This window comes from Callorhinus ursinus, unplaced genomic scaffold, assembly GCF_003265705.2.
Source record: "Callorhinus ursinus isolate GAN/ISIS: 27379988/994484 unplaced genomic scaffold, GSC_fseal_2.0 scaffold10, whole genome shotgun sequence".
Lineage (NCBI taxonomy): Eukaryota > Metazoa > Chordata > Mammalia > Carnivora > Otariidae > Callorhinus > Callorhinus ursinus.
Window position 1 is genome coordinate 52,984,975 of NW_027397072.1, and position 23,662 is coordinate 53,008,636.

Here is a 23,662-nt window from a genome sequence, read left to right on the forward strand (position 1 = left end):
GAGCCCAGGCCTTCTACAGGCTATTCCAAAGCTGTGACTGTAATCAAATCTGTTGCTGTTTCATTTCAAAGAGCTTAAAATAGTGTTGGAAACCTCCCAGGAAAAAAGCACCACTGTAACTTCTTGGCTAAGGAAGGGGTGTGTGCTGGCCAGAGCAGAAGCGATAGCCAAGGCTCCCAAGTTCCTTTCTGGACCTGTTGATTTTAGGTGTGATATTTGGCAATCAGATGCTGTCCTGTACCTCTGATGGTTCATCTTCAGCACAGAGAGTGATGTGGGCCATGCTTGTAGAGAGAGAGGCTGACATTGGTCCCCTGTGATCTAGGGGAGCCTCATCATTAGATGTCATTTCTTTCATTTGAATTTCTAGTTCTTTTTAACAATTTTTTAAAGATTTTATTTATTTTTAAAAAATATTTATTTATCTGACAGAGAGAGAGAGAGAGAGAGCAAAAGCAGGAACAAAAGTAGAGGGAGTGGGAAAGGGAGAAGCAGGCTTCCCGCTGAGCAGGGAGCCCGATGCGGGGCTCGATCCCAGGACTCTGGGATCATGACCTGAGCTGAGGGCAGACGCTTAATGACCGAGCCACCGAGGCGCCCCAAGATTTTATTTATTTAGAGGGTGAGAGTGAGTGAGGGGAGAGGCAAGAGAGAGGGAGAGAGAAAATGTCAAGTAGATTCTACATTGAGCACAGAGTCCAGCGTGGGGCTCCATCTCACCACCCTGAGATCATGACCTGAACCGAAATCAAGAGTCCAACGCTTAACCGACTGAGCCACCCAGGCACCCCTAATTTAAAAACTTTTTAAAGGTTTTTGTTAAGTAATTTCTGTACCCAGTGTGGAGCTCAAACTCACAACCCTGAGATCAAGAGTTGCATGTGGGGGCGCCTGGGTGGCTCAGTTGGTTGGGCGGCTGCCTTCGGCTCGGGTCATGATCCTGGAGTCTCGGGATCGAGTCCCGCGTCGGGCTCCCCGCTCGGCGGGGAGTCTGCTTCTCCCTCTGACCCTCTTCCCTCTCGTGCTTTCTATCTCTCATTCTCTCTCTCTCTCAAATAAATAAATAAAATCTTTAAAAAAAAAAAAAAAGAGTTGCATGTGCACTGAGCCAGCCAGGCACTCCTCTAGCTCTTCTTTTTAATGTAGAAATCCTTCCCCTCCCCCGCAGAATTAATATAAGATTAATATCATCTACATTTTACTTGAATTTATTTCATCAGAATTGCTTTCCTTTTAGTGGTGTTGTAATTAGATCAGTTCTTTTTTTTTTTTGGTTTTTATTTATTTATTCTTTTTTTTTTAAAGATTTATTTATTGAGAGAGAGTGTGCAGGAGTAGGGGGAGGGAGACAAGCAGACTCCCTGCTCAGCAGGGAGCCTCATGTGGGGCTTGATCCCAGGACTCAGAGATCATGACCAGAGCTGAAATTAAGAGTCGGACGCTTAACCGATGGAGCCACCCAGGCGGCCCTAGATCAGTTATTCTAAGGGATGGGAATTTTAGTAGGGTTTAGGAAAAGAGGGTTAGGTTTGTGTGGGGCACACACCTTGGCCTTGGACAGCCAGAGAGTAACATTAGGGCACCAAGGTGCATGATGAGCCAGATAGGGGAGAACAAACTCCTATCCCTGGAGAACCAGACATATATTAGATGCTTTTCATATATTTTCTTATTTAATTATCATAATGCAAACCAATGAAGTATCATTTTCACTTTTGCACATGGGCAAGCTGAAAGTCAAAAAAGTTATGTAACTTGTCCAAGGTCAGACAGCTAATAAAAGGCTGAGCTAGGATTTATTTCTCCTCAGGTCTGTCCAGTTCCAAAACCCATGCTGTTTTCACAGAGCTCTTCTGTCTCTGACAAGATTTAGGGAAAGGAGAGAAGATGGAGAGATGACATCTTTCTCTACCTCACAGTTTTACTCGTTGAGACATGTTTAGCCAGAGCAACCTGTTTATAGAATGCTAGGTTCTATATATAGAGATGCTGCAACAACATATGTGGGAAGGATACCAGTTGGCTGTAGGGGAGGATTTAAAAAAAAGCCTTTGTTCTTTACCTCTAAGTTTTCATTGCAGTGTAATCCACAAGTGTCAAAACACCACTGGTAACTCTGGTTTACTGCTTAAGAGGCCCTGTCCTATTCTCCAAATAAAATTTGTTGATTTGTCCCAAGGAGTAAGCCATGATGGGGGCAGAGGTGAGGGTGTGGTGTGCCCTTACTGTATGTTCTGGAGCTGGTGACACCTGTTATGTGACTATTACAGTGAATTATGACTGAGTAAACAAGAGGTGTCTCTCTTTTGCCTTTCTAAGGGAGACCAGATGGCATTGGGTGCTGGCCCAGGTCCAGGGGAGCCTGGCTTCTGGGCTGGCAGAGGAGACAGCTTGAGTGTGTCAGGTGATGGAATAAGAAGAGACAAGGCTGGACTGTCAAGTGGTATAATTTGAGGGGCACCAAGAATGTGTACTGCCCCTCAAAGACTTGCTTCAGCTCTTTGCTAGTGCTTGGAATTCCACAAGTGAAATTTACTTCCCTTGATTTAAGTCTTCAAGATCCTATTAAAAATGAAGAGACTCCAGGAAGGGGTCTGATTGTGAAGCATTTTGGTCATGTAAGTGGAGGTGTGAATGAGTGTATGTGATTGATTTCTGAGAACTGAACTAAGGGACAGAGAAGAAAGGGCACTCTGCCCTAGTCAAAGGGACAGGAAGGAGAAACTGAGTTTGAGATAAAGGCCCTGAAAAGAGAAGTTGGGTCCCTAAAGAAACAGTTTGTGTTCTTTACAGTTTTGACTGAGAAGACAAGCAGCTGAGGGTGATGGGGATGGAGGCTGATGGGGATGATTCCAAGAGGGCGTGTTGGGTGGAGAGACTTCCCATGAGCATGCTGGCTATTCAGGCATGATGTTGTCTGGAGAACAGCTGACAGGCAGAATGTAACAAGGAGTGCAGGACCTTTGGGTCTGTGGTTTGCTGTGATGTCCTCAGACAAGACTGGCACAGATCTTAGGAAGTGGGAGGCAGCTTCCCAGAAGTGATGTGAAATGGTGGCGCAAAAGAGGTTGCTGATGACAACATGGGCAGGGCACTTCCTCAGAGGCTGCTGGTCGCAGGCAACTTCTGGTTTTGATTTCCCAATGTGCTGTGCTGAGATAGGGCTTAACCAGAAAGCCAAATATGCCATGTCAAAAGCAATGACAAAGCATTTGGGGTGTCCACGCAAAGGTACGGTTCCCTCTTGTCCACTAACTTTCTGGAGCCAAAATAGCTAATCCAGAGGCTGCCCGAATAGCATCTGTGATTCAGATCTACAACTTTTTTGGCCTGAATTCCTGCAAAGAGAGCCTTTCTAGTTGACTGTTCTTCATCATTCATCTAGCACTGCTTTCCAACAGCCTTTGTGATCTGAATTCTCACAGAGAATTCACAAAGACTCCTGGGGAAGTCTTTGACAGAAGCAACTCAAATCTCAGTGCCTTTTCCAGCTCCTCACAGTTGGGTTCATGGATGCCCTTCACTTCAGGCTTGAACTTCTACTCTGTCCACGTTCCTACCCTAAGTCTAGAGCATTTTGTTTTAGCTCAGACTTTTGGTTTCCATTCAGGCCTCTGGGGTCCTTCCAGCACATTTCCCTAGAAGGCTATTCTAGGAATGGTCTCCACCCCTCACCTCCTGAAGTTTGACAGGGTCTGGACCTCCCTCCTTAGTGGAATTAGCACAACTCTGTAGAGTTTCTGGACGTAATATACCCCTTCATCTCTCCCCAACCATCATAGCCCCATGCAGAAGATCTAGTGATGTAGCTAGATCTGCTGATCACCAGGATTTTGGAGCCAGTGCCCCCAGCAGGGGGTCTCCTGGATAGGTGTACTGTACTGTGAGTGACAGCTCTGTCCATTACTCTCTGCCTCTCCTCCATCTCACATTTATTTTGGCTTTTTCGTAAGAGGATCAAGCTCTGTCCAATTGCCCTGCCTGGACCCTCTAGCCTTGTCTAGGGCTATAACTCTGCTGTCAGCCCCTCACCAGAGGCTGGGGTTTTTGCTTTCCAGCCTCTCTCAGGCCAGTTCCCTTCTGATACTAGAGACTCCCCCCCTCCGCCATTGCCCCTACTAGAGACTTTTCTTGCATCTAGGCTTCTGTGGATAGAGTCTTGCCCATGCACAGATCTCCCAGTTGTTGACTATCCTGAACTCTGCCTGCAACTCTTTGGGCTAATTGGATGTCATGCTAGTCTGCTCAGCTGTACTTCTGGAACAAGCTTTTTAGCTTAGTTGGGCCCTGTCCTGAATTTCATGGTAGTTCTCCAACTGCCTCTGCCTCAAAGACAGCTTTTAATATGCATTTATAAAGCTTCAAAAGGGAGAGAATATAACATTTTCCAAACTTATTTAACTAAAGAACAATTTTTTTTTGAAGGAATATTAAGATCTCACAGAATATGGTGTTTGGTAGAGCACAGTTTTGGAAAATATGCGGCTTTATCCTAAAGGAATGGACATCAAATGGAGGAATTCCAGGTGAAGGTAATGTCACAGTCAGTGAAAAAACACTATTTGGGGGTAGGAAATCTCTTTGGTCTCTTCATTCAATAAATGCCTACTGAGCACCTAGTATTTACGTCTTTCTGCTGGAATCACATCATGTGTTTGATTACCTAACTGTGTGTTGTCTGCATAAGGACAGCTCTGATCTGGAGTGTAGCTCTAAGGTGGGGAAGAGGTAGGGATTCTACATTCTTTCTCCCCCATTCAGATCTTCCTCCTTCCTCCAGTTAAAACAGGAAGTAGTGAATGGGATGATGCCATCATCAGCTTCTGAGGCTGCTTTCCCCAGGTTTTACCTCTTCCAGGATTTCTCTGGCTCTCCTGAGCACCCCTTCCTTCTCACTTTGGGAGTATTCATCTCAGCATCAGTCTCAAGTCTCACTGCTAGTTCAGGATTTCGACTTCACATATGGGATCAGTGCCAAGTGGGATGGAGCTCATTCTTACGGAATGATTATGGCATTGTAAATTTTCTGCTTTGCCTGTGAAATCCCTCTTTTATAGCTCATGGGTAGTCCAGACTATTATTTTTTTCAACCCTTCAATGGAGATAAACCCATGCACTGTAGGCAGGGCAGTCTTGCAGGTGGAGATCATTTAAATCTGGCAGGGTAGGTGACCAAGTGCCAGGAGCTCCAGCTGGCAGAGGTGGTAACCAAAGAGGAAATTAGCTGCTTCCTCTGTATGCCATTCTCAACCAGGACAGCCAGGAAAAGACCACTTGAAGCAGACAGAAATCTCTTAAGACTCCTGATTAAGAAATTTTAGGTCCTTTTGAGACCCTGATGTATGTATGTGCCTTTACTGTCATGAGTGAGATCTTTGGTTGGCCAACTTTAACTCAGTTGGATGAGCTAATCATGAAACAAACTATATGCAAAGGCTTAGCTTTGATCCTGCCCTTAGGTATGATGTTCATCCAGTAATTAGCATCCTCCTACCCACAGGCCCCACCACAGGGGCCTTGGTCCAGGGCCCATGTCCATTCCTGCCACTTCCTATGAAATGCTCCAGTTTTAACTGAAGATCAGGGAGTGAGCTCACTTACAGGAAGATCGAAAGAGGGCTTGAAATGGGCATTTAGAGGTCTTTGATAGAGCCAGTTATTTGGTCCATCTATTATAAGTATTAGTTGGCACATAACTATATAGATGTGTTAACTGTAACTTCATATAACTGTAGAAGGCTTGTTTTCCCCAACAGGCTTCCTACGTGAAGACATTTCCCAAGATTCTATCCTTAGCCTCCTCCTCTCCTCTGTCTATATACTATCCCTGGGTGATATCACCTGTGCTTATGGTTTTAGCTACCACTGATACGTCAGAAACTCTTAATTAAATCTCCCTCTCCAACCTAAATCTCTCTTCTGCATTCCAGATTCATGATGGCCAAACACTATTACCATCATAACCTGGGTGGCTCTTAGGTATTTCAAACTCAGCATGTCTCAAGCCAAATTCTATTTTTCATTATGCCATCCTCTTCCCCCTCTTCTTCTGTTCCTTCCTATTCCTATTCCTCCTTCTTTGTTCGTAGGAGTATCACTATCCAGGGTCATTAGTAAACTTGCTTCTGCATCACTGTCTTCCACTATTTCCCCACCAGGAATTAAGTAGGCTCTGAGTGTAATGTAAGATGTTTAGAATGTCCCTCCCTCCCACCCTCCCTTGCTTGTGCATGTGGACACACTCTCTCTCTCTCTCTCTTTTTATTGGGGTTCTTGTCTACAAGGCATCTATAGTTGAATTCAATAGAGAAGTTAACAAATAGGAAAAAAACAATTAAAGGTTACACTGAGGTTCAGATTCTAGGTAAAATGGAAGTTTTGGAAAAGAATCATCTGAGAGCTGAAACCTTGAGAGAAAGCTTCATGGAAGAGATGAGAGTTGACCAAGGACACACTAAGTAGGGTAGGGACCAGAACACCTCTACAGGAGCATGTGTAATTGCACCTCCTCCACTGGTTTCTTCTGTGAATTACCACTGAACCTTATGTAGTTTGGTCCTTTTTAAAAGCTTCTGAGGATTGAGTATCCTAATGTATCGCATTAGTTAGCTAGAACCGTCTTTTCCCTTAAAAATTTGGCTCAAAGTGTCATTCTACAGCTTATAGAGAGTCTGATTCCTTTACCCAGATTCTTCAAATTCCTGGGAGCTCATGTATTTATGGTCATTCTAATTTTGAGCTCTTGCTTCCACTAAATTAGTTCAGATTATAGATGGCCTTACCATCTCAAGCATGCTGTTCCTGTTTCCATCCATATTCACCCAGATGTAGAACTCAGATATCTCCCAGGTAAAGCCTTTGTGTGTATAGCAGACTTTATTAAAGATTTAGGGTAATGTAGAGTGTTTTACATTGCCACAAAGCAAGCAACTTAAATTCTAATACTGGCTATCACTGTCCCTTAAAGTATTTTTGTCTACCTCTCCATTAGGATTTCATCATTATTCATATCACCCATGTGTATGGCTTTGGCCTCTTATAATCATATCTTTCCTCTTAAATCTTCCTAACTCTATTGCCACTAAGCATTCCAGATACTTCTTACTCTATTATGCGAAGCAATTGAATTCTCCTCTCTTCCAGACTTCCCTCCGTATGTCCAAAGCCCACTGGAATGGGTCTGCTGAGTAAAAAGTTCATCCTCTTCTTTAGCCGCACAAAGTATTTGTAGAAGCTCTGATGTGTTCTTTTACATTATTTATCTCCTTTGAAAGCATTTCTTGTTTGGGGCGCCTGGGTGGTGCAGTCGGTTAAATATCTGACTCTTGGTCATGATCTCAGGGTCATGAGCTTAGGGTTGTGAGACTGAGCCCCATGTCAGGCTCCAAGCTCAATGTGGAGTCTACTTGAAATTCTCTCTCTCTCTACCTCTGCCCCTCCTGCCCATGTTCTCTCTCTCTCTAAAATAAATAAGTAAATAAAAAATTTTTTTAGAAAGGCATTTCTTGTTTTATTTTTATCTTTTTATTTTTATTTTTTAAGATTTTTATTTGGGGGGGGAGAGAGAGAGAGAGCAAGTGTATAAGCAGGGAGGAGGGGCATAGGGAGAAGGAGAAGCAGGCTCCCAGCTGAGCAGGGAGCCCAGCGCAGGACTTGGGAATCATGACCTGAGCCAAAGACAGATGCTTAACCAACTGAGCCACCCACATGCCCACATTTCTTGTTTTAAATAGCATTTACTACTTTTTCTCTTTTCTTTTTTTTAAGTAAGCTCTATACCCAATGTGGGGCTTGAACTCATGATCCTGAGATACGGAGTTGCACACTCTGCCAACTTAGCCCCCCAGGTACCCGAGCATTTACTACTTCTTACCTCAGGAATGGTTTTGCTTTGAAGGATCTGTGGAGGGAAGATAAGACGATGTTCCAGGCAAGGACAACATTGTGTATATAGGTAGCAGTCTACATAAAACCTGTTGTGGGCAATGAAAAAAAATATTCCAACTAGAAATAAGAATTCTTTTAAAGATTTTTTTTTTTAATTCATTTATTTGACAGAGAGATAGAGAGCACAAGCAGGGGAAGTGGCAGACAGAGGGAGAAGCAGGCCCCCCACCGAGCAGGGAGCCTGATGCAGGGCTCCATCCCAGCACCCTGGGATCATGACATGAGCCGAAGGCAGACGCTTAACCAACTGAGCCACCCAGGTGCCCTGGAAATAAGAATTTTTGTTGGTGAGCAGAGCTCAAATTGATTAGAAAGTCCAGAAACAGATCTAGGTTTTAGTGGGAAAGGATAGTGTTTAGGGTAAATGTCTAACCATTAAAAAAAAAATCCCTCTCACCTTCTAGCAAAACATATTCTAGATGGATTAAAGTTTTTTAACACAAAAACTAAAGTAATAAGTGTACTTGAAAATAGTTATTTTATTTTTTAAAGATTTTATTTATTTGAGAGAGCATGAGCAGGGGGGAGGGCCAGAGAGAAAGGAAGAAGCAGACTCCCCACTGAGCAGGGAACCCAACGTGGGGCTTGGTCCCAGGACCCCGAGACCATGACCCAAGCCAAAGAAAGATGCCCAATCGACTGAGCCACCCAGGTACCCTGAAAATAGTTATTTTAGTATGGCACCCAAGGCAGGAACTATAAAGGAAAAAGTGCAATGTATTAGCTTAAAAAAAAAAAAAAGGCAAAACAAATACCATAAAAAGTAGATGACAAACTGGTTCAGAGGAGTTTTTGGGGCACCTGGGTGACTCAGTGGTTAAGCAGCTGCCTTCAGCTCAGGTCATGATCTTGGAGTCCTGGGATGGAGCCCTGTATTGGGCTTCCTGCTCAGCGGGGAGTTTGCTTCCCCTTCTCCCTCTGCCCCTCCATACTGTTCCTGTTTTTTCTTGCACCCTCTCTCTCAAGTAAATAAATAAATAAAATCTTAAAAAAAAAAAGACTTTTCAACATACCTCAGTGTGCACAAAGCTCTTATAAATCAATAGCAAAACAAAAACAAAAAGAAAATAGGCCAAAGTCATAGAATAAATACTAATGACCTGTAAAAGCCATAGAAAAAGGGTGTTTACCTTATAATCTAGAAGACACAAATAGAAATGAGACATCATTTTTCAACTGATAGATTGACAAATATTAAAAATAGTATTTATTGCTGGTGAGAGTTTGAAGAAACAGGAACTCATACTCTGGGAATTCAAATTAATACAGTCTCTCTGAAGTTCTGTTTGGCAATATGTATCAAATTTGAAGTACAGATACTCTTTTTTTTTTAAGATTTATTTATTTGAGAGAGACCGCATGAGTGGGGGGAGAAGTAGAGGGACAAGCAGACTCCCCACTGAGCGGGGAGCCTGACGCAGGGCTCAGTCCCAGGAGCCTGACATCATGACCTGAGCCAGCCAGATGCTTAACTCACTGAGCAACCCAGATGCTCCTGAAGTACACACATTCTTTTTTTTTTTTTTTTTAGTTTTTTTTTAATTTTTTTATTGTTATGTTAATCACCATATATTACATCATTAGTTTTTGATGCAGTGTTCCATGATTCATTGTTTGTTCATAACACCCAGTGCTCCATGCAGAACGTGCCCTCCTCAATACCCATCACCAGGCTAACCCATCCCCCCACCCCCCTACAGTTTGTTTTTCAGAGTCCATCATCTCTCATGGTTCGTCTCCCCCTCTGACGTACTCCCCTTTTCTTCCTCTCCTGTTATCTTCTTCTTTTCCTTTTTTCTTAAAATATGTTGCATTATTTGTTTCAGAAGTACAGATCTGTGATTCAACAGTCTTGCACAATTCACAGCGCTCACCGTAGTACATACCTTCCCCAATGTCTATCACCCAGCCACCCCATCCCTCCCACCCCCAACCACTCCAGTAACACTCAGTTTGTTTCCTGAGATTAAGAATTCCTCATATCAGTGAGGTCATGTGATACATGTCTTTCTCTGATTGACTTATTTCACTCAGCATAACACCCTCCAGTTCCATCCACGTCGTTGCAAATGGCAAGATCTCATTCCTTTTGATGGCTGCGTAATATTCCATTGTGTATATATACCACATCTTCTTTATCCATTCATCTGTCGATGGGCATCTTGGCTCTTTCCACAGTTTGGCTATTGTGGACATTGCTGCTATAAACATTGGGGTACACGTACCCCTTAGGGTCCCTACATTTGTATCTTTGTGGTAAATACCCAGTAGTGCAATTGCTGGATCGAACGGTAGCTCTAATTTCAACTGTTTGAGGAACCTCCATACTGTTTTCCAGAGGGGTTGCACCAGCTTGCATTCCCACCAACAGTGTAGGAGGGTTCCCCTTTCTCCACATCCCCGCCAACATCTGTCGTTCCCTGACTTGTTAATTTTAGCCATTCTGACGGGTGTGAGGTGGTATCTCATTGAGGTTTTGATTTGGATTTCCCTGATGCCGAGTGATGTTGAGCACTTTTTCATGTGCCTGTTGGCCATTTGGATGTCTTCTTTGGAGAAATGTCTGTTCATGTCTTCTGCCCATTTCTTGATTGGATTATTTGTTCTTTGGGTGTTGAGTTTGATAAGTTCTTTATAGATTTTGGATACTAGCCCTTTATCTGATATGTCGTTTGCAAATATTTTCTCCCATTCTGTCGGTAAGTACACACATTCTTAAACCAGCAATCTGACTTCTAGGTATTTATCCCCAGGGCAATGTACAGGATATATTTATGAGGATATTTGTCACTGCAGAATTTACAAAACAATCAAAATGGCCACCAATAGGGGATTGGCCAAATAAACTGGTAAATTCATACAATGATAAATGAAGTAAATCTATAATTATTGACACATAAAGATGGCTATAATATATACATGAAAAAATAGCATATGAATCTGTTTCAGTTGAAATAAATACAGCAATAGCTATGTGTATATATTTAAAAAAATCATATAGCAGGGGCACCGGGGTGGCTAAGCCGGTTGAGTGTCCAACTCTTGTTTTGTTTTTTTTTTTTTAAAGATTTTATTTATTTATTTGAGAGAGAGAGAATGAGAGAGAGCACATCAGAGGGGATAGGGTCAGAGGGAGAAGCAGACTCCCTGCCGAGCAGGGAGCCCGATGCGGGACTCGATCCTGGGACTCCAGGATCATGACCTGAGCCGAAGGCAGTGGCTTAACCAACTGAGTCCCCCAGGCGCCCCAACTCTTGTTTTCAGCTCAGGTCATGTTCTCATGGGTCATGGGACCAAGTCCTGTGTCAGGCTCTGTGCTCAACGGGAAGTCTGCTTGAAGATTCTCTCCCTTTGCCCCAAGCCCCCTTAAATCAATAAAAATAAATCTTAAAAAAATCATACAACACATTGTTAACAGAAATTATCTTTTCTGATTCAGAAAAAAAAAAGGCATTTAAAAAAGAGGGGCACCTGGCTAGCTCAGTTGATAGAACATGCGACTCTTGATCTCAGGGTTGTAAGTTCGAACCCCATGTTGGTTGTAGAGATTATTTGAAGAATAAAATCTTAAAAAAAAATAGGAAATAGATTCTGACTTGAGGGTGGTGGCTGGGCCAAAACCACAGTTATATTATGCCAAGGTGTGTGTCTGTCCTGTGAAGTTGGAAAATTACTCGTCATGATGGAAAGGGGGTAACTGGAAAGGAGAACCACTCTTCTAGAAAGGGGAGACAGATTTTTTTCTTGGAGTTGAATTTGAAGGGCCAGAGGTACATCCAAAAGGAAGTATTCTGTAGATTGGGGATTCCCATTTAGAGGAAAAGGTACTTCTAAAGTAGAGGCAATAAGTAAGAATGGGACTCTAGATTTGACACCCTTGAGATGTTTAGGGGAGGGGTGGTCTTATCTTGGTTCTCCCTTTCTTGTTGGTAGTCTTGACAGACCCTGGAGAGGAGTATGTGGCAGTGGTCTTAACTGGAACCTGAGAGTAGAGCTTGAGGAGAGGTAGGAGTGGGTAGTAATCACCATAATAAAACAATAGCCACAACATTATTTAAAGATCACTCTGCAATTTATGAAGGCCATTGTATCGTGACATGGCTAACACAGTCCTGTATGCTGTGCATTATTTTTTTTCTTCTTTTATATGGACACTGAATCTCAGAGAGTACAATTAGGACTCAGACTCAGGTATTCAGGCCTCAAACTCCATTTCTCATATCTCCACTTTGCATTTCTTCGAGATGGATTTTCCAAGGAGGGAAAGACTAGGGTAAAAGTGGCAGTCTGGAGCTAGGGATACCCACAGTGAAGAGGTGGAAGGAAGAGGAGGGCCAAGGGAGATACCATGCTATTCACGGTCGGTGTCCTGTCCTCTGGCCCTTGTAGGTCCTGACATTCCTCTAATCCAGAAAATGTGGGATGTTCTATTGATTTAAGGGGGATAAAAAGTCCTAATCTGTTCATAAATAGCTTGAGGTGTTTTGGAAGTAAGGCTGGCCAGTTAGGTTAAAGCAGAGTTAGTGTGGTGGCTTAGTAGTTTATTGAATTCTGGCTTCATTTTTTGGAAAGCAATACAGTAGAAGCATATTGACTGAGCCCCATGAGGGAAGGGCTTGTCTGATTTAATTACATGAAAAAAATATTTTTGTGAAGTCATTAAGTTTGGAATCACATGTTAATTCACTTATGCATGTATGCACTATCTAGTTGAGATCCTAAGAGGACCTGCTTTAATCAGTAGAAAATCGGAAGTTTCAAGTTACTTCAGTTTTCCAACTGACAATCATATTTATGCAATTAAATATTTTAGCTAACCCATTCTGGTAGCATAAACATTAAAAGCAGTTATCTCCAGTCAGAAATTCTGAACCAGCAGGGTCCACTTTAGAGAGGTTCTTGGGCAATTGCTAGAGTGGTGTCTGCTAAGAGTTCTGCAAGGCATTCTTGCTGCCCAGTGCTTGGAGCATGTGGCCAGTCAGAAAACTGCGGTTGAATGAATGAGTGAGTAAGGAAAGGACTGAAGGAATCTTTATCTCTGAGGCATGTTGAGCTATGTAGAACAATCTTTGTACTATAGTTTGACTTGGGTGGTTCTGGGACTAGTCTCATCACTTGGATTTTGTATTAGGGAGAGAGGAAACAAGTACCATGGGAAATTTCTGCTCTGTGAGCTGGTGACTTCACAGAGGAGGGATGTTTCCCAAATCATAAGCTGGTGTCCCTTGAGTCCCAGTCACATGATCTCTCCTTCTAAAAAGATCAGGCTGCTGAGAAAGACTATGGAACAAGTGAGGAGGCCCATGGAGGTAAGAGATTTCCTATTGGCAACCTGGATCTTACCCAAAGAGGGCAGCTACTTTATAAGTCCTCTGTGGGAGGCTCTCCACCACTCTTCTTCTTTTCTGCTTGGATTCTAAATCAGGAGCCTCTCTGGCTCATTGCTGGCTTTTGTGTACCCAGCCTGGCCCTGTCCTCTGGCTGTGTGCCATTGGCGATTTTTAGCCCTGCTGGAAATTACACCGTCTGTGAGGGTAAAACAAACTGGGAGGTTCTGGCTCCGGCTCCAGAGGGACTGGAGCCTGTCACCTGGCCCTGCCCTGTGTTTCCTGGCATGCATTCCTGGCCACCTTTTTGCCCTTAGCATGGTCCTTTAAGCCCATAATTCTGCCTCATAAGGATTTAAGGACTGGCTTCTTCAGAGGGACTCTGGGGGGCAGGAATGTCGATGCTTTGGATGAAGCTCCTGATACCAGTCTCTGTGTCCTGCTTTAGGAGAATTACTGGTCTCATGTAGATGATCTAACAGTTAGTTATGTTGGGGGTGGTTGGAATATGAAGATTCTTCAGTATCACAAAAGGATTTACCACTGGGTTTCTTTAACCTGCTTTTCAAAATTGAACCTGCTTTTCAAAATAAAATTTGATTTTCACACTGTAAGTAGTGTGGAGTTATTTACATTAAAAAACCTTTGAGGGGCACTTGGGTGACTCAGTTGGTTAAGCATCCCACACTTGATTTCAGCTCAGGTCTTGATCCTAGGGTCCATGCTGGGTGTGGAGCCTACTTAAAAAAAAAAACAAAAAACTTTTGAGATTTTCTAGGCAAACTTCCTTGTTTCAGATATGAGCAAACTTTGGGAGGTCCAACAAGGGCAAAGCTGTGCCTTTGTTGAGGAGCTGACTTTCAGATTATCTGAAAGGAATTGAAGCAGAGGGGAGCAGACATTGTGTGAGAGGAAGTCTCAGTCCCTCCGGGAGGAGCATATCTTGGGGGTATTTTTTAGGTGAGGGAGTGGAAAGATGCATTCCTTCCCCTTGAATGCCCTGCTCACAACCCTTCGATTGGGTAATTCCTGCCTCATTGACTTTTACCTTAGTCCTTTCGGATTGAACCCAAAACGACATGGTAATACCTCAGTATTTGAAACTTTGCAAGGTACATTTAAGTAAGTGAAAACTTAAATTATAGGATATGAGTGACTGAATGTAACTTTATTAAATTCAATGTGTGAAAAAGGCCTTATTATATTAAGTTAGCAAAATGTCAGTAGAGGTTCTTTAGGTGGCCTGATTTAATTAGTTGATTAGGTTGATTAGATTAGAATTACCTGATCTATAATAGGTACTTGTAAATTCTATTCATTTATCAAATATTTATTAACTGCAGAGAGTTGTGTGATAAGATAAAGCGGTAGGGTATGACAGATACAGACCAATGCTGTGGGAGCTCAGAGGAGAGATGGTTTCTAGTTTGTGGATCTAGAGAATCAGGATAGTTTTGGAAAAACAAACAAAACATTTCTTTGTTTTAAAGAACACTTTAAATAATCTTGCGTATACTCTAGTCAGAAGTAGTATTGATATGAAGGTAAATCTCATTTATATTATTAAAATTTATTTTCATTCATATTATTAAAACTGAATAGCAACATAATGTATTTCCTTTTACAATGCTTCTTTGCTAATCTCTAAAGCAATTTTTTCCCCAAGGAACAGACCTTTGGCAAGTAAGAGCAAGAGCAGTCCAGTCTTTTACTAGGCAGTACCTCTGCAGCTAGTGAATGGAGGCAAGGCTATGGACAGAGAGGCCACTCTTACAAAAGCTTATTTATGAAGTGAGGACAGTTCGTGAAGGGGCAACACAGGGCCTAGGGAGGGTTATTTATTTATTTATTTAAAGATTTTATTTATTTATTTGACAGAGAGAGACAGCAAGAGAGGGAACACAAGCAGGGGGAGAGGCAGAGGGAGAAGCTGACTCCCTGCTGAGCAGGGAGCCTGATGCGGGGCTCGATCCCAGGACCCTAGGATCATGACCTGAGCCGAAGGCAGACGCTTAACAACTGAGCCACCCAGGCGCCCCTTGGGTTTTTTATTTTTTTGAGATTGGAGCATGTCCTTGTGCTATGGGAGAAAGAGCTAGTTAAGAGGGGAAAGTTGAAGATAGAAAAGAGAAATAAAAATTGAGCAGGGCCCCTGAGGGAAAGGGTCTACTGTGTCTTAAACGCTGGTGGAGAGATGAAACTTTTTTTTTTTTTAAAGATTTTATTTATTTATTTATTTGAGAGAGAGAGAGAATGGGAGATAGCACGAGAGGGAAGAGGGTCAGAGGGAGAAGCAGACTCCCTGCTGAGCAGGGGGCCCGATGTGAGACTCGATCCCGGGACTCCAGGATCATGACTTGAGCCGAAGGCAGTCGCTTAACCAACTGAGCCACCCAGGCGCTCCGAGAGATGAAACTTGATCTGAACAAAAGACAAAGGCTACCACTGAATTTAACTCCATCACCACCACCACCACCACCACCATTTATAGCTTTCCTACCTTTTGCTAGCACTCTGCTGAGAGTTTTTAAGTCTTATTTGATAGGGACAAGGGATGTGATGGGACAGAGGGACTTGTGAACATTTGGGGGAGGCAGAAAGTTGGAGTTTCCTTCTGTTGAGCTTTGTTTTCTCTGAACAGAAGAAATTAAAGTCATCTGCTGGGAGCAGGTGGGGTAGTGGGGACAGTGACATGGCTTTTAAAAGCTGTAGCTAATAGAGATCTGAAAACATGTAAGTGGATAGCTGAGTAGTGCTGAAGGCCCAGGTAATGTTGGAGATGATGACTTCCTAGAGGAAGAGCAGCCCTCATGACTTAATGGTTATTTTAGCAGTGTTCAGCAACCGAGGACGTTTGTATTCAAATAGAGGCTGTATTTTGTGATCCAAGTGGAAGACTTGGAGTCAGAGGAGTCTAGAATATTGGTGGCAAAGTGGTTGTTGTCAAGGTGGTTAAGAGAAAGGAGTGACTCCAGAGGAGGACTGATAGGCAGCTAAATGATGGGGGTGGGTGTCAAGGGGCTGGAAATCTCAATGAAGTTGAAGAGTGAAACTGTAGAAGTAAAGACGAGGAGGGGTAGAAATATAGAAGGATACAGGAGGTCATGACGAGGCAAAAGGTCTGACTTGGAGTGTAAAGCCACACTGTGATCAAGGGGCCAAAGGTCTTGATGACCGAGAGGTCAGTAGCTGACAGCAGTGAGGAGGAGTGTAATTGTTTGGTATAGACGTTGGCAAAGGAAGGATTTTTTTGTAAGGTGGTAGGAATAATGGCTTTGAAGCCACATTGAGACAGACCATCTCTTTTTCTTCTTGGTACCACTGGGTACCGAAGAGTGATTTTATGGCAGAATCTTCATTGCCCAGAACGAAGTTCCTCAGGGAGTGCCAGGTTCCAACTACTAGGGAAGGAGGCCAGAACCATCTTTTAGGCCTACATTTTGCACTGCATGCCTAAATAGTGTGACATTGGGGGAGAGGAGAGATATTCTGGCCAAGTGGGACAACCTCCACAAAGTACTGGGCCTTTAGGCAGAGTTTGCCAGAATAGGGACTAAGTACTCTTTGCAGGGAAAATCCCATTTGGCCATGAGGGTTTTTTGAACTGTTCAGGATCAGATTGAGTCAGTGCTAATCTGTAAGAGGCTGAAGGGAAACTGAAGGTTTCTTGCTTAAAACTCTACAAGTCAGTAGACTCTTGAAGCTTTCTATTCCTGTGGGGTCTGGAATTTATTTTTCCTTCCACAGTGACAGTAAATAATGCCCTAAAGCCCACACAGTTTGAAAGAGTCTGGAAATATTCAGATTTTTGTTTATAAAGATGTTTTTGGGTTTTTAATGGTTCAGGATTCTTTTGACATTGTTAGTACATGATTCCAAACGTTTAATAAAGAGCCTCCAAATAGCTGGAAACAAAGTCTTTACAATTCTTTTTGCTCATTCTTTACTTGATTCATTTACACCACCGCCCTGGCCAAATGTGAATAGCTCAGAAAACGATTGCTTAATCAGCCATTTCATCACAGGAACTCAAGCAAGATTGTGTGGCGGCCAGCAGAAGAGGCTATGTGGCTCAGAGCTCGGGGTGTGCTGCTCCTGTGACAGTACTTTCGGAATCGTTTTTAACTGCTTTTGCCACATAAAAATGAGAAAGTTCTGTCTGGCAAAAGTCATAAACAAAGTTAGAAGACAGCCCACAGAATGGGAGAAAATTTTTGCAATATATGTAATAGGTGATGAATTAATATCTATAATCTATAAAGGGTTTCTAGAAATCAATAAGGAAAAGACAGACCCAATAGAAAATGGGTAAGAATACAATAGGTGAGACACAACAGAGCAAACTGTAATTTCATCTAAAAAAATGCTTATCCATTTCTTTTTTTAAAAGATTTTATTTATTTGACAAAGCACAAACAGAAGGAGAGAGAGGGAGAAGCAGGCTCCCCGCTGAGCAAGGAGCCCGATACGGGACTCGATCCCAGGACCCTGGGGTCATGACCCGGGCCGAAGGCAGCCACTTAACCAACTGAGCCACCCAGGTGTCCCAATGCTTATCCATTTCGGATGAAACTAGAATTTCATTTAAGATATAAGCACAGACTTCTCTGGATGGGAATGTTCACTGTCTTGGTAAATATCCATGAATGGGTACTATGAAATACTCTGTGGCTGTGAAAACTTTTTTTTCTTCTTTTGAATGAGCACACATATCCATGAGCGGGGGTGGGGGTTGGGGGGCAGAGAGAGAGAGAATCTCAAGCAGGCTACATGCCCAGCATGGGGCTCGATCTCACAGCCCTGAGATCATGATCTGAGCCGAAATCAAGAGTCAGACACTTAGGGCACCTGGGTGGCTCAGTCGTTAAGCGTCTGCCTTCAGCTCAGGTCATGGACCCAGGGTCCTGGGATGGAGCCCTGCATCGGGCTCCCTGCTCAGCGGGAAGCCTGCTTCTCCCTCTCCCACTCTCCCCTGCTTGTGTTCCCTCTCTTGCTATGTCTCTCTCTCTCAAATAAATAAATAAATAATCTTAAAAAAAAGAGAGAGAGAGAAAGACACTTAACCGACTGAGCCATTCAGGCACCCCAGCTGTGAAAACTTTGAAGTTAACTTTCTCTATCAGTGAAAGGAGTAAGTGCAGAGGAATATGAATAGAATGTTCCCATTTACTTTTTAAAAACATTCCTATTTGATTTGGAATGTATTCTGTTTTGAATTTTATAAAGGATTCCTAGAGATTAAAAAATATTTAAGGTTGTATTCTTCTAATTACAACATTAATGAATGAAATGTCAACTTTTGTCTTCCCCTTATATAAAAGATTTATCTAGTATTATAAATCTTAGTCTCTAAGAAGAATTTAGAGACTTCTCAGTACCTTTCCCTTCCCAGAAACTAAAAAAAATTCCGGAAGGAGGCTACTGGGCCATGGTGTCTACAGTTGTACTTCTTGGTGTGAGGAACAACGGAATTCAAAGCTCAGAATTATTTTTTCCTGGGATTTGCTACATTTTGGTATTCACAGCCTTTAGAGCCTTTCTGCCTCCTGCCTGTGATGCAGTGGAAGGGGCTGAGACCTCCTCTGGTTGGAAGGCTTTGATGTTCCTTCCCTTGGAAGAAAAAGGAAAATTACCTGATAAGGCCCAGGTAGGCAAGACTTACAGCCAGCCTGAGTCTTGGGAGAAAACCTGCTTCTTGCATTTGTCCTTGCCTCTTCTTTGGAGAAGCCTCTCAGCCGGTTTTAATCTTGGTCTCAGGCCCCCACCAACCTAGGTGAAAGGAAACCTTGAAGCAGATAGCTTAGTTTTGCCTATTTCACTGGAATTTGAGGCTCTAGAACTCAAGCCTGGAAACAAGAGGAATTCCATCATAGGGTGGCACAAGACCAAAAAAACCTCTTTGTCTTTCAAAGACAGGCAACACTTTTGGGACAGAAGCACCGCTTTCCTTTATTACATTACCAGTGTCAGTAGACCCCAGTATGGGTGTGTGAGGATTGTATCAGACTAGTAACATAGGCTTTTCTGTGAGCTGGCGAGTTTACATAGAGTGGTATAATAGAAATCTATTTAAAACAAAATTGATTCCAGCCAGTTCTTTCGAAAGAGAGGTGGCCTAATTCATATTCATAGGGGGAAAAAAAATCATTCCATTCTCTTCACCAGTACAGAATGGTGGTGCTGAGAGAGTGAAGTTCAAAACTTCCTTTTGTTCCTCAGTGCTGGTCAGGCGTGGAACCTGGAGTAGATAGTTCACAGCGGGGCTGACTCTAGGTATGGGGCATTGGATGTCAGAGGAAGGGGGATGGAGAGCTAAGTTGCTCTGAATAATATAAGGGGAATTTAGTTTCCTGAGCAAAGGGAAGACCCCTCCCAAACATGAGCACTGTCTGGAGAGAGTGAAGGAGCCATGGAGCATGGTAATGGTAACAATATAAAACCGCTCTGTCTCTTCATAACTTTAGGAAAGTCTGATGAAGACACCGTGTTTCGATACAGATTGTGTACGTGTATTTTTTTCTTTTTTGGTAACGCATGGAAAAAGGGAACCCAGTCCCACCTCTGGGACAGCTCAGATCAGAAAGAAGAGATCAGCCTCAGTGAGTGAGATAAAAAAAAAATCCACCAGGAGCTGGTCAGAGCCAAAAGAGGCTTTTTAGAGCATTAGCTGCTAGGAATTTGCAGAATTGTGGGAGGGTCATTGGGTGGGGGGATCCAGGCCGATTTTAAAACATGTCCACAGACAGTGGTTGCAGCTGATTATTGTAGTGCTTGCTGTATAACTCATAGAATGTTTAGCCTTGATCCTCCCCCAGAATCCTTCTTATGGAGGTCTATTTGTTAGATGTTCCAGGAACTACCCTAGTATTCCTCTTTCTGCCCAATGGAAGGCATTTGCATTTCAGACTCCAAAAGGGAAGCAAAACTTCCCAACAAAGGGCTTGTTATTCCCTTCCCTCCCTCAGAGCCTATGATGCTGGTCAAAGAGCAAGAGAACTGCAGCTTTGCTGGTCACACCAGCACTGAGTAGGGCACATCATTTGGGAGTTGAAGGGAGGCAGAAAAGGCTTCCACAAAGTATTGGGACTTGGAGACTGCTCTGAGTAAGTATTTAAGCAAATATTAAGACTCCAATAAGTGCCTCAAAGCAAGAAGCCAAGGTCTCTGAGCAGCTGGAGTAGGACCGGGGCAAATCCAGCCAGTGTCACACTAAACAAGAACTCTTGCTCATTTCTTAGGGAGGAACACCCAATTGATGGAAGAACATATGGTATAGTCTTTTTTTTGGGGGGGTACCAAATTACTTTATTTGAAGAATGGTACAAATGAAAGAAGTTAAGTAGATGTTTTGGTACAACTTATAGAAAAGGTAAAGGTAACCCCAACATGCATGCACTGCCTTGGTGACCAGGGAAGTCACCCTTGTGGCTATGGGAAGACAGCCTAAAGCTTAGCTTTCACTATCACTGTTTCCCAAGGTGTGCTTGTCAAAGAGATACTCTGCCAGGCCAGATTCGGGAGCCCCCATCTTGCGCAGATTGGTTACGTGGTCACCCAATTCTTTGATGGATTTCACCTGCTCATTCAGGTAATGAGTCTCAATGAAGTCACACAAATGGGGGTCACTTTTATCAGTGGCCAGTTTGTGCAGTTCCAGTAGTGACTGATTCACGCTCTTTTCCAAATGTAATGCACACTCCATTGCATTCAGCCCGTTCTCCCAATCATCAAGGTCTGGTTTCTTGATATCCTGAAGGAAGATTCGGCTACCTCGTTGGTTCTGCAGCTTCATCAGTTTCTCAGCATGTTCCCTCTCCTCATGAGATTGGTGAAGAAAATATTTGGTGAAGTTCTTCAAAGCCACATCATCGCGGTCAAAGTAGTAAGACATGGACAGGTAGACGTAGGAGGCGTAGAGCTCCAGGTTGATCTGGCGGTTGATGGTGGCCTCCAAGTCCTGGTAGTTCTGGCGCACCTGCAAGGGGGACGCAGTCATCATGGCAGTAGCTGAGAAAAGGCGGCAGCGAGCGGCGGTGGGGACCTTGGAGCGGTCCGAGGGTGCGAAGAAGAGATGGCGGAGGGCTGGCTCAGAACGGCCGGCCCTGAACGGCTGGCCCGGGTGGGGGACGAGCACCGGGTTCCGTCCAAGCACTGTTGAAGCAGGAAACCGCGGCGACTCCCGGCGGAGACTGTCCATATGGTATAGTCTTAAAATCCACTGTAATTCCATACTTCGAGGACAGTGGAGTTTAGTGGACTTGGACTGCCCAGCATGCATTCTCTCTTCTTAGGTGAGAGCATATTGATTTTCCTTTGGGAGGGCCATGTCCATCTCTCTTCTCAGACTGGATTCTGGTGGGGTCAGGTCCATCCCTTGGCTCTAGATGGAGGACACATGACTGCCAATCAAAGAACAGCAGTTGACGTTGGTATGGTCTCAAATCCAGGCCAATTAAGGACTCTGGACTTTTTTTTTCTTTTTTTTTTCTGAAGATTTTATTTATTCATGAGAGAGAGAGAGAGAGGCAGAGAGAGGGAAAGGCAGAGGGAGAAGCAGGCTCCCACGGAGCAGGGAGCCCGATGCGGGACTTGATCCCAGGACTCCAGGATCATGACCTGAGCCGAAGGCAGACGCTTAACCATCTGAGCCACCCAGGCGCCCAAGGACTCTGGACTTTTGTTGGAACTATTAAAAAGTGAGTTCTCATTTTTTTTTCCAACTGAGTTGCCAAGCCTGTAGAATGTGCATAATTCTGAGGCTGCAAGTGGTCATCTTGACACCCCAGGGGGAGTGCTGAAGCCAACACAGGTGAAAGCTGAGTTGTGAGGTGGAGACGGAGCCTAGGTGGCATCTTTGGAGCACCTGGATCCAACCATGCTTTATGCTAGTCTCACTCTGACCATTTACATGAGTCCAGGCTTTCCTGTTTTATTTTTGAAAAGTGTGATTGGGATATTTGTCACCTGCAGCCAATAGAGTCTTAATTCATGTTATGAATTGTATATAGTTCTCATAACAAAGTGTGGTTTGGCCTTTCTCATCAGACCCTTTTGTCTTAAAGTACTGAATTGTAAGTTTGTTATATGAACCAAATGAGACCATACATATGAAGAACTTAGCATTATCCTCTGTACATAGGAAAAAACCCAGTAAATATTTACTACAGGAAGCAAGGAGGGAGGGAGGGGGAAGGGAAGGAAGATTGGATGCTGAATTAAAAGGACCCTGAAGTCCCTAGGGTAATATTCTAGGAACCCTCAGGCCCTATCAGGTCTCTCTGATCTAAATGCCCCTAGTGCCCTACACTTTACCCTCCATAAGCCTTTATCATGGTTTGTAATGATATGTTGATGTAATATTTTGGTTAATGTCCATCTCTCTCACTGAACTGGCAGTTTTATGAGGGCAGTGATTTTGCTCACTCTTATGTCCATAGCAGGTGGTTAAATGTGTGGCATTCAGCAAACATTTGTTTTTAAGGTTTTTTTTTTTTGAGAGAGAGGGAGTGTGTGTGTGTTGGGTGGGGGGAAGTGAGGGGGTGAGAAGGGGGGAGGGAGAGGGTAGGGGAAAGAATCTCCAGCAGACTTCCTGCGGAGTGCAGAGCCCTGCTCAATCTCATGACCCCTGATCATGACCTAAGCCAAAACCAAGTCAGACTTTTAATTGACTGAGCCACCCAGGTGCCCCTCAGCAAACATTTTTTGAAGGAATTGTCACCTGTAGATACCCAAATTGGACTGGCTGTCCTCAATTATTGGGGATGGGACTGTGGCAGAATTGGCAAAATCAGGGAAAGCTATCCCTGTCCCCTCTGTATCTCCTACACTAGCGATATCCCCAACACACATACAGACAATTTTGTCTTAATTAGATAATTTTGATTTGGTTGTGAAACCTGGAGAGGTGGGAAAATGGTCCCTTCTTCCTTCCTAGAATGTTTGATCTAATAACTAAATTGATATAAAATAGATTGCAGGAGAAAACCAAATTTTGTATGTAGGGGAGCCCCATAAAAATATGAGGCCCAAAGGGCAGTCAAGTAATTGAAGTTTTGTATAACATCCTGAGCTAAGGAAGGAGGTAGAGGTCTGGGGATACAAAGGGAAGGAAGGCCATTCACAAGAGGTGTTTGGAAAACAAAGGTTGTCCTTTTGTGCAGATAAGTTTCTTAGGTAAAAAGGTATCTCTGGTAATAGTGTCCTGGTATAGGCCCCCTTCCAATGTAAATTTAGGCAGTTGAGTGGGGAGGTAGGGAGCTTTTTTTTAAATTTGCTGTGTTTTGATTGCTTTTAGCTCAGAAAAATCCTTATGCCAGAGACATATTTTGGGGTGGCAAAGTCTGCTCCCCTTCCAACCCTTTACCAAATCTCTAGTTATTATATTTTTA

General features: G+C 43.4%; 1 protein-coding gene, 1 long non-coding RNA gene and 1 pseudogene across 37 annotated transcripts in view; 1 reads left to right on the plus strand and 2 right to left on the minus strand.

The window, feature by feature from the left end:
- Nucleotides 1-23,662, plus strand: part of ASPRV1 (aspartic peptidase retroviral like 1) — a 108,398-nt gene that overhangs the window by 34,282 nt on the left and 50,454 nt on the right. For 29 of the 36 annotated variants that reach the window (XM_073897587.1, XM_073897579.1, XM_073897580.1 and 26 more), the window contains one exon: nt 4,426-4,532. The exons of 5 other annotated variants lie outside the window; for them this stretch is intronic. The gene's annotated coding sequence lies outside the window, so the exon portion shown is untranslated. Of the gene's footprint in view, nt 1-4,425; nt 4,533-18,610; nt 18,922-21,342; nt 21,971-23,662 lie in introns of those variants that run through there. 2 more of the 36 variants (XM_073897609.1, XM_073897610.1) reach the window with 2 other exon arrangements.
- Nucleotides 1,158-8,826, minus strand: LOC112821183 (uncharacterized). The gene is made up of 3 exons (XR_003207366.2): nt 8,703-8,826; nt 7,874-7,973; nt 1,158-3,164 (listed from the first exon to the last, which is right to left on the minus strand). It is a non-coding gene; the product is annotated as an uncharacterized lncRNA (long non-coding RNA).
- Nucleotides 20,601-21,288, minus strand: LOC112821317 (ferritin heavy chain pseudogene; annotated as a pseudogene).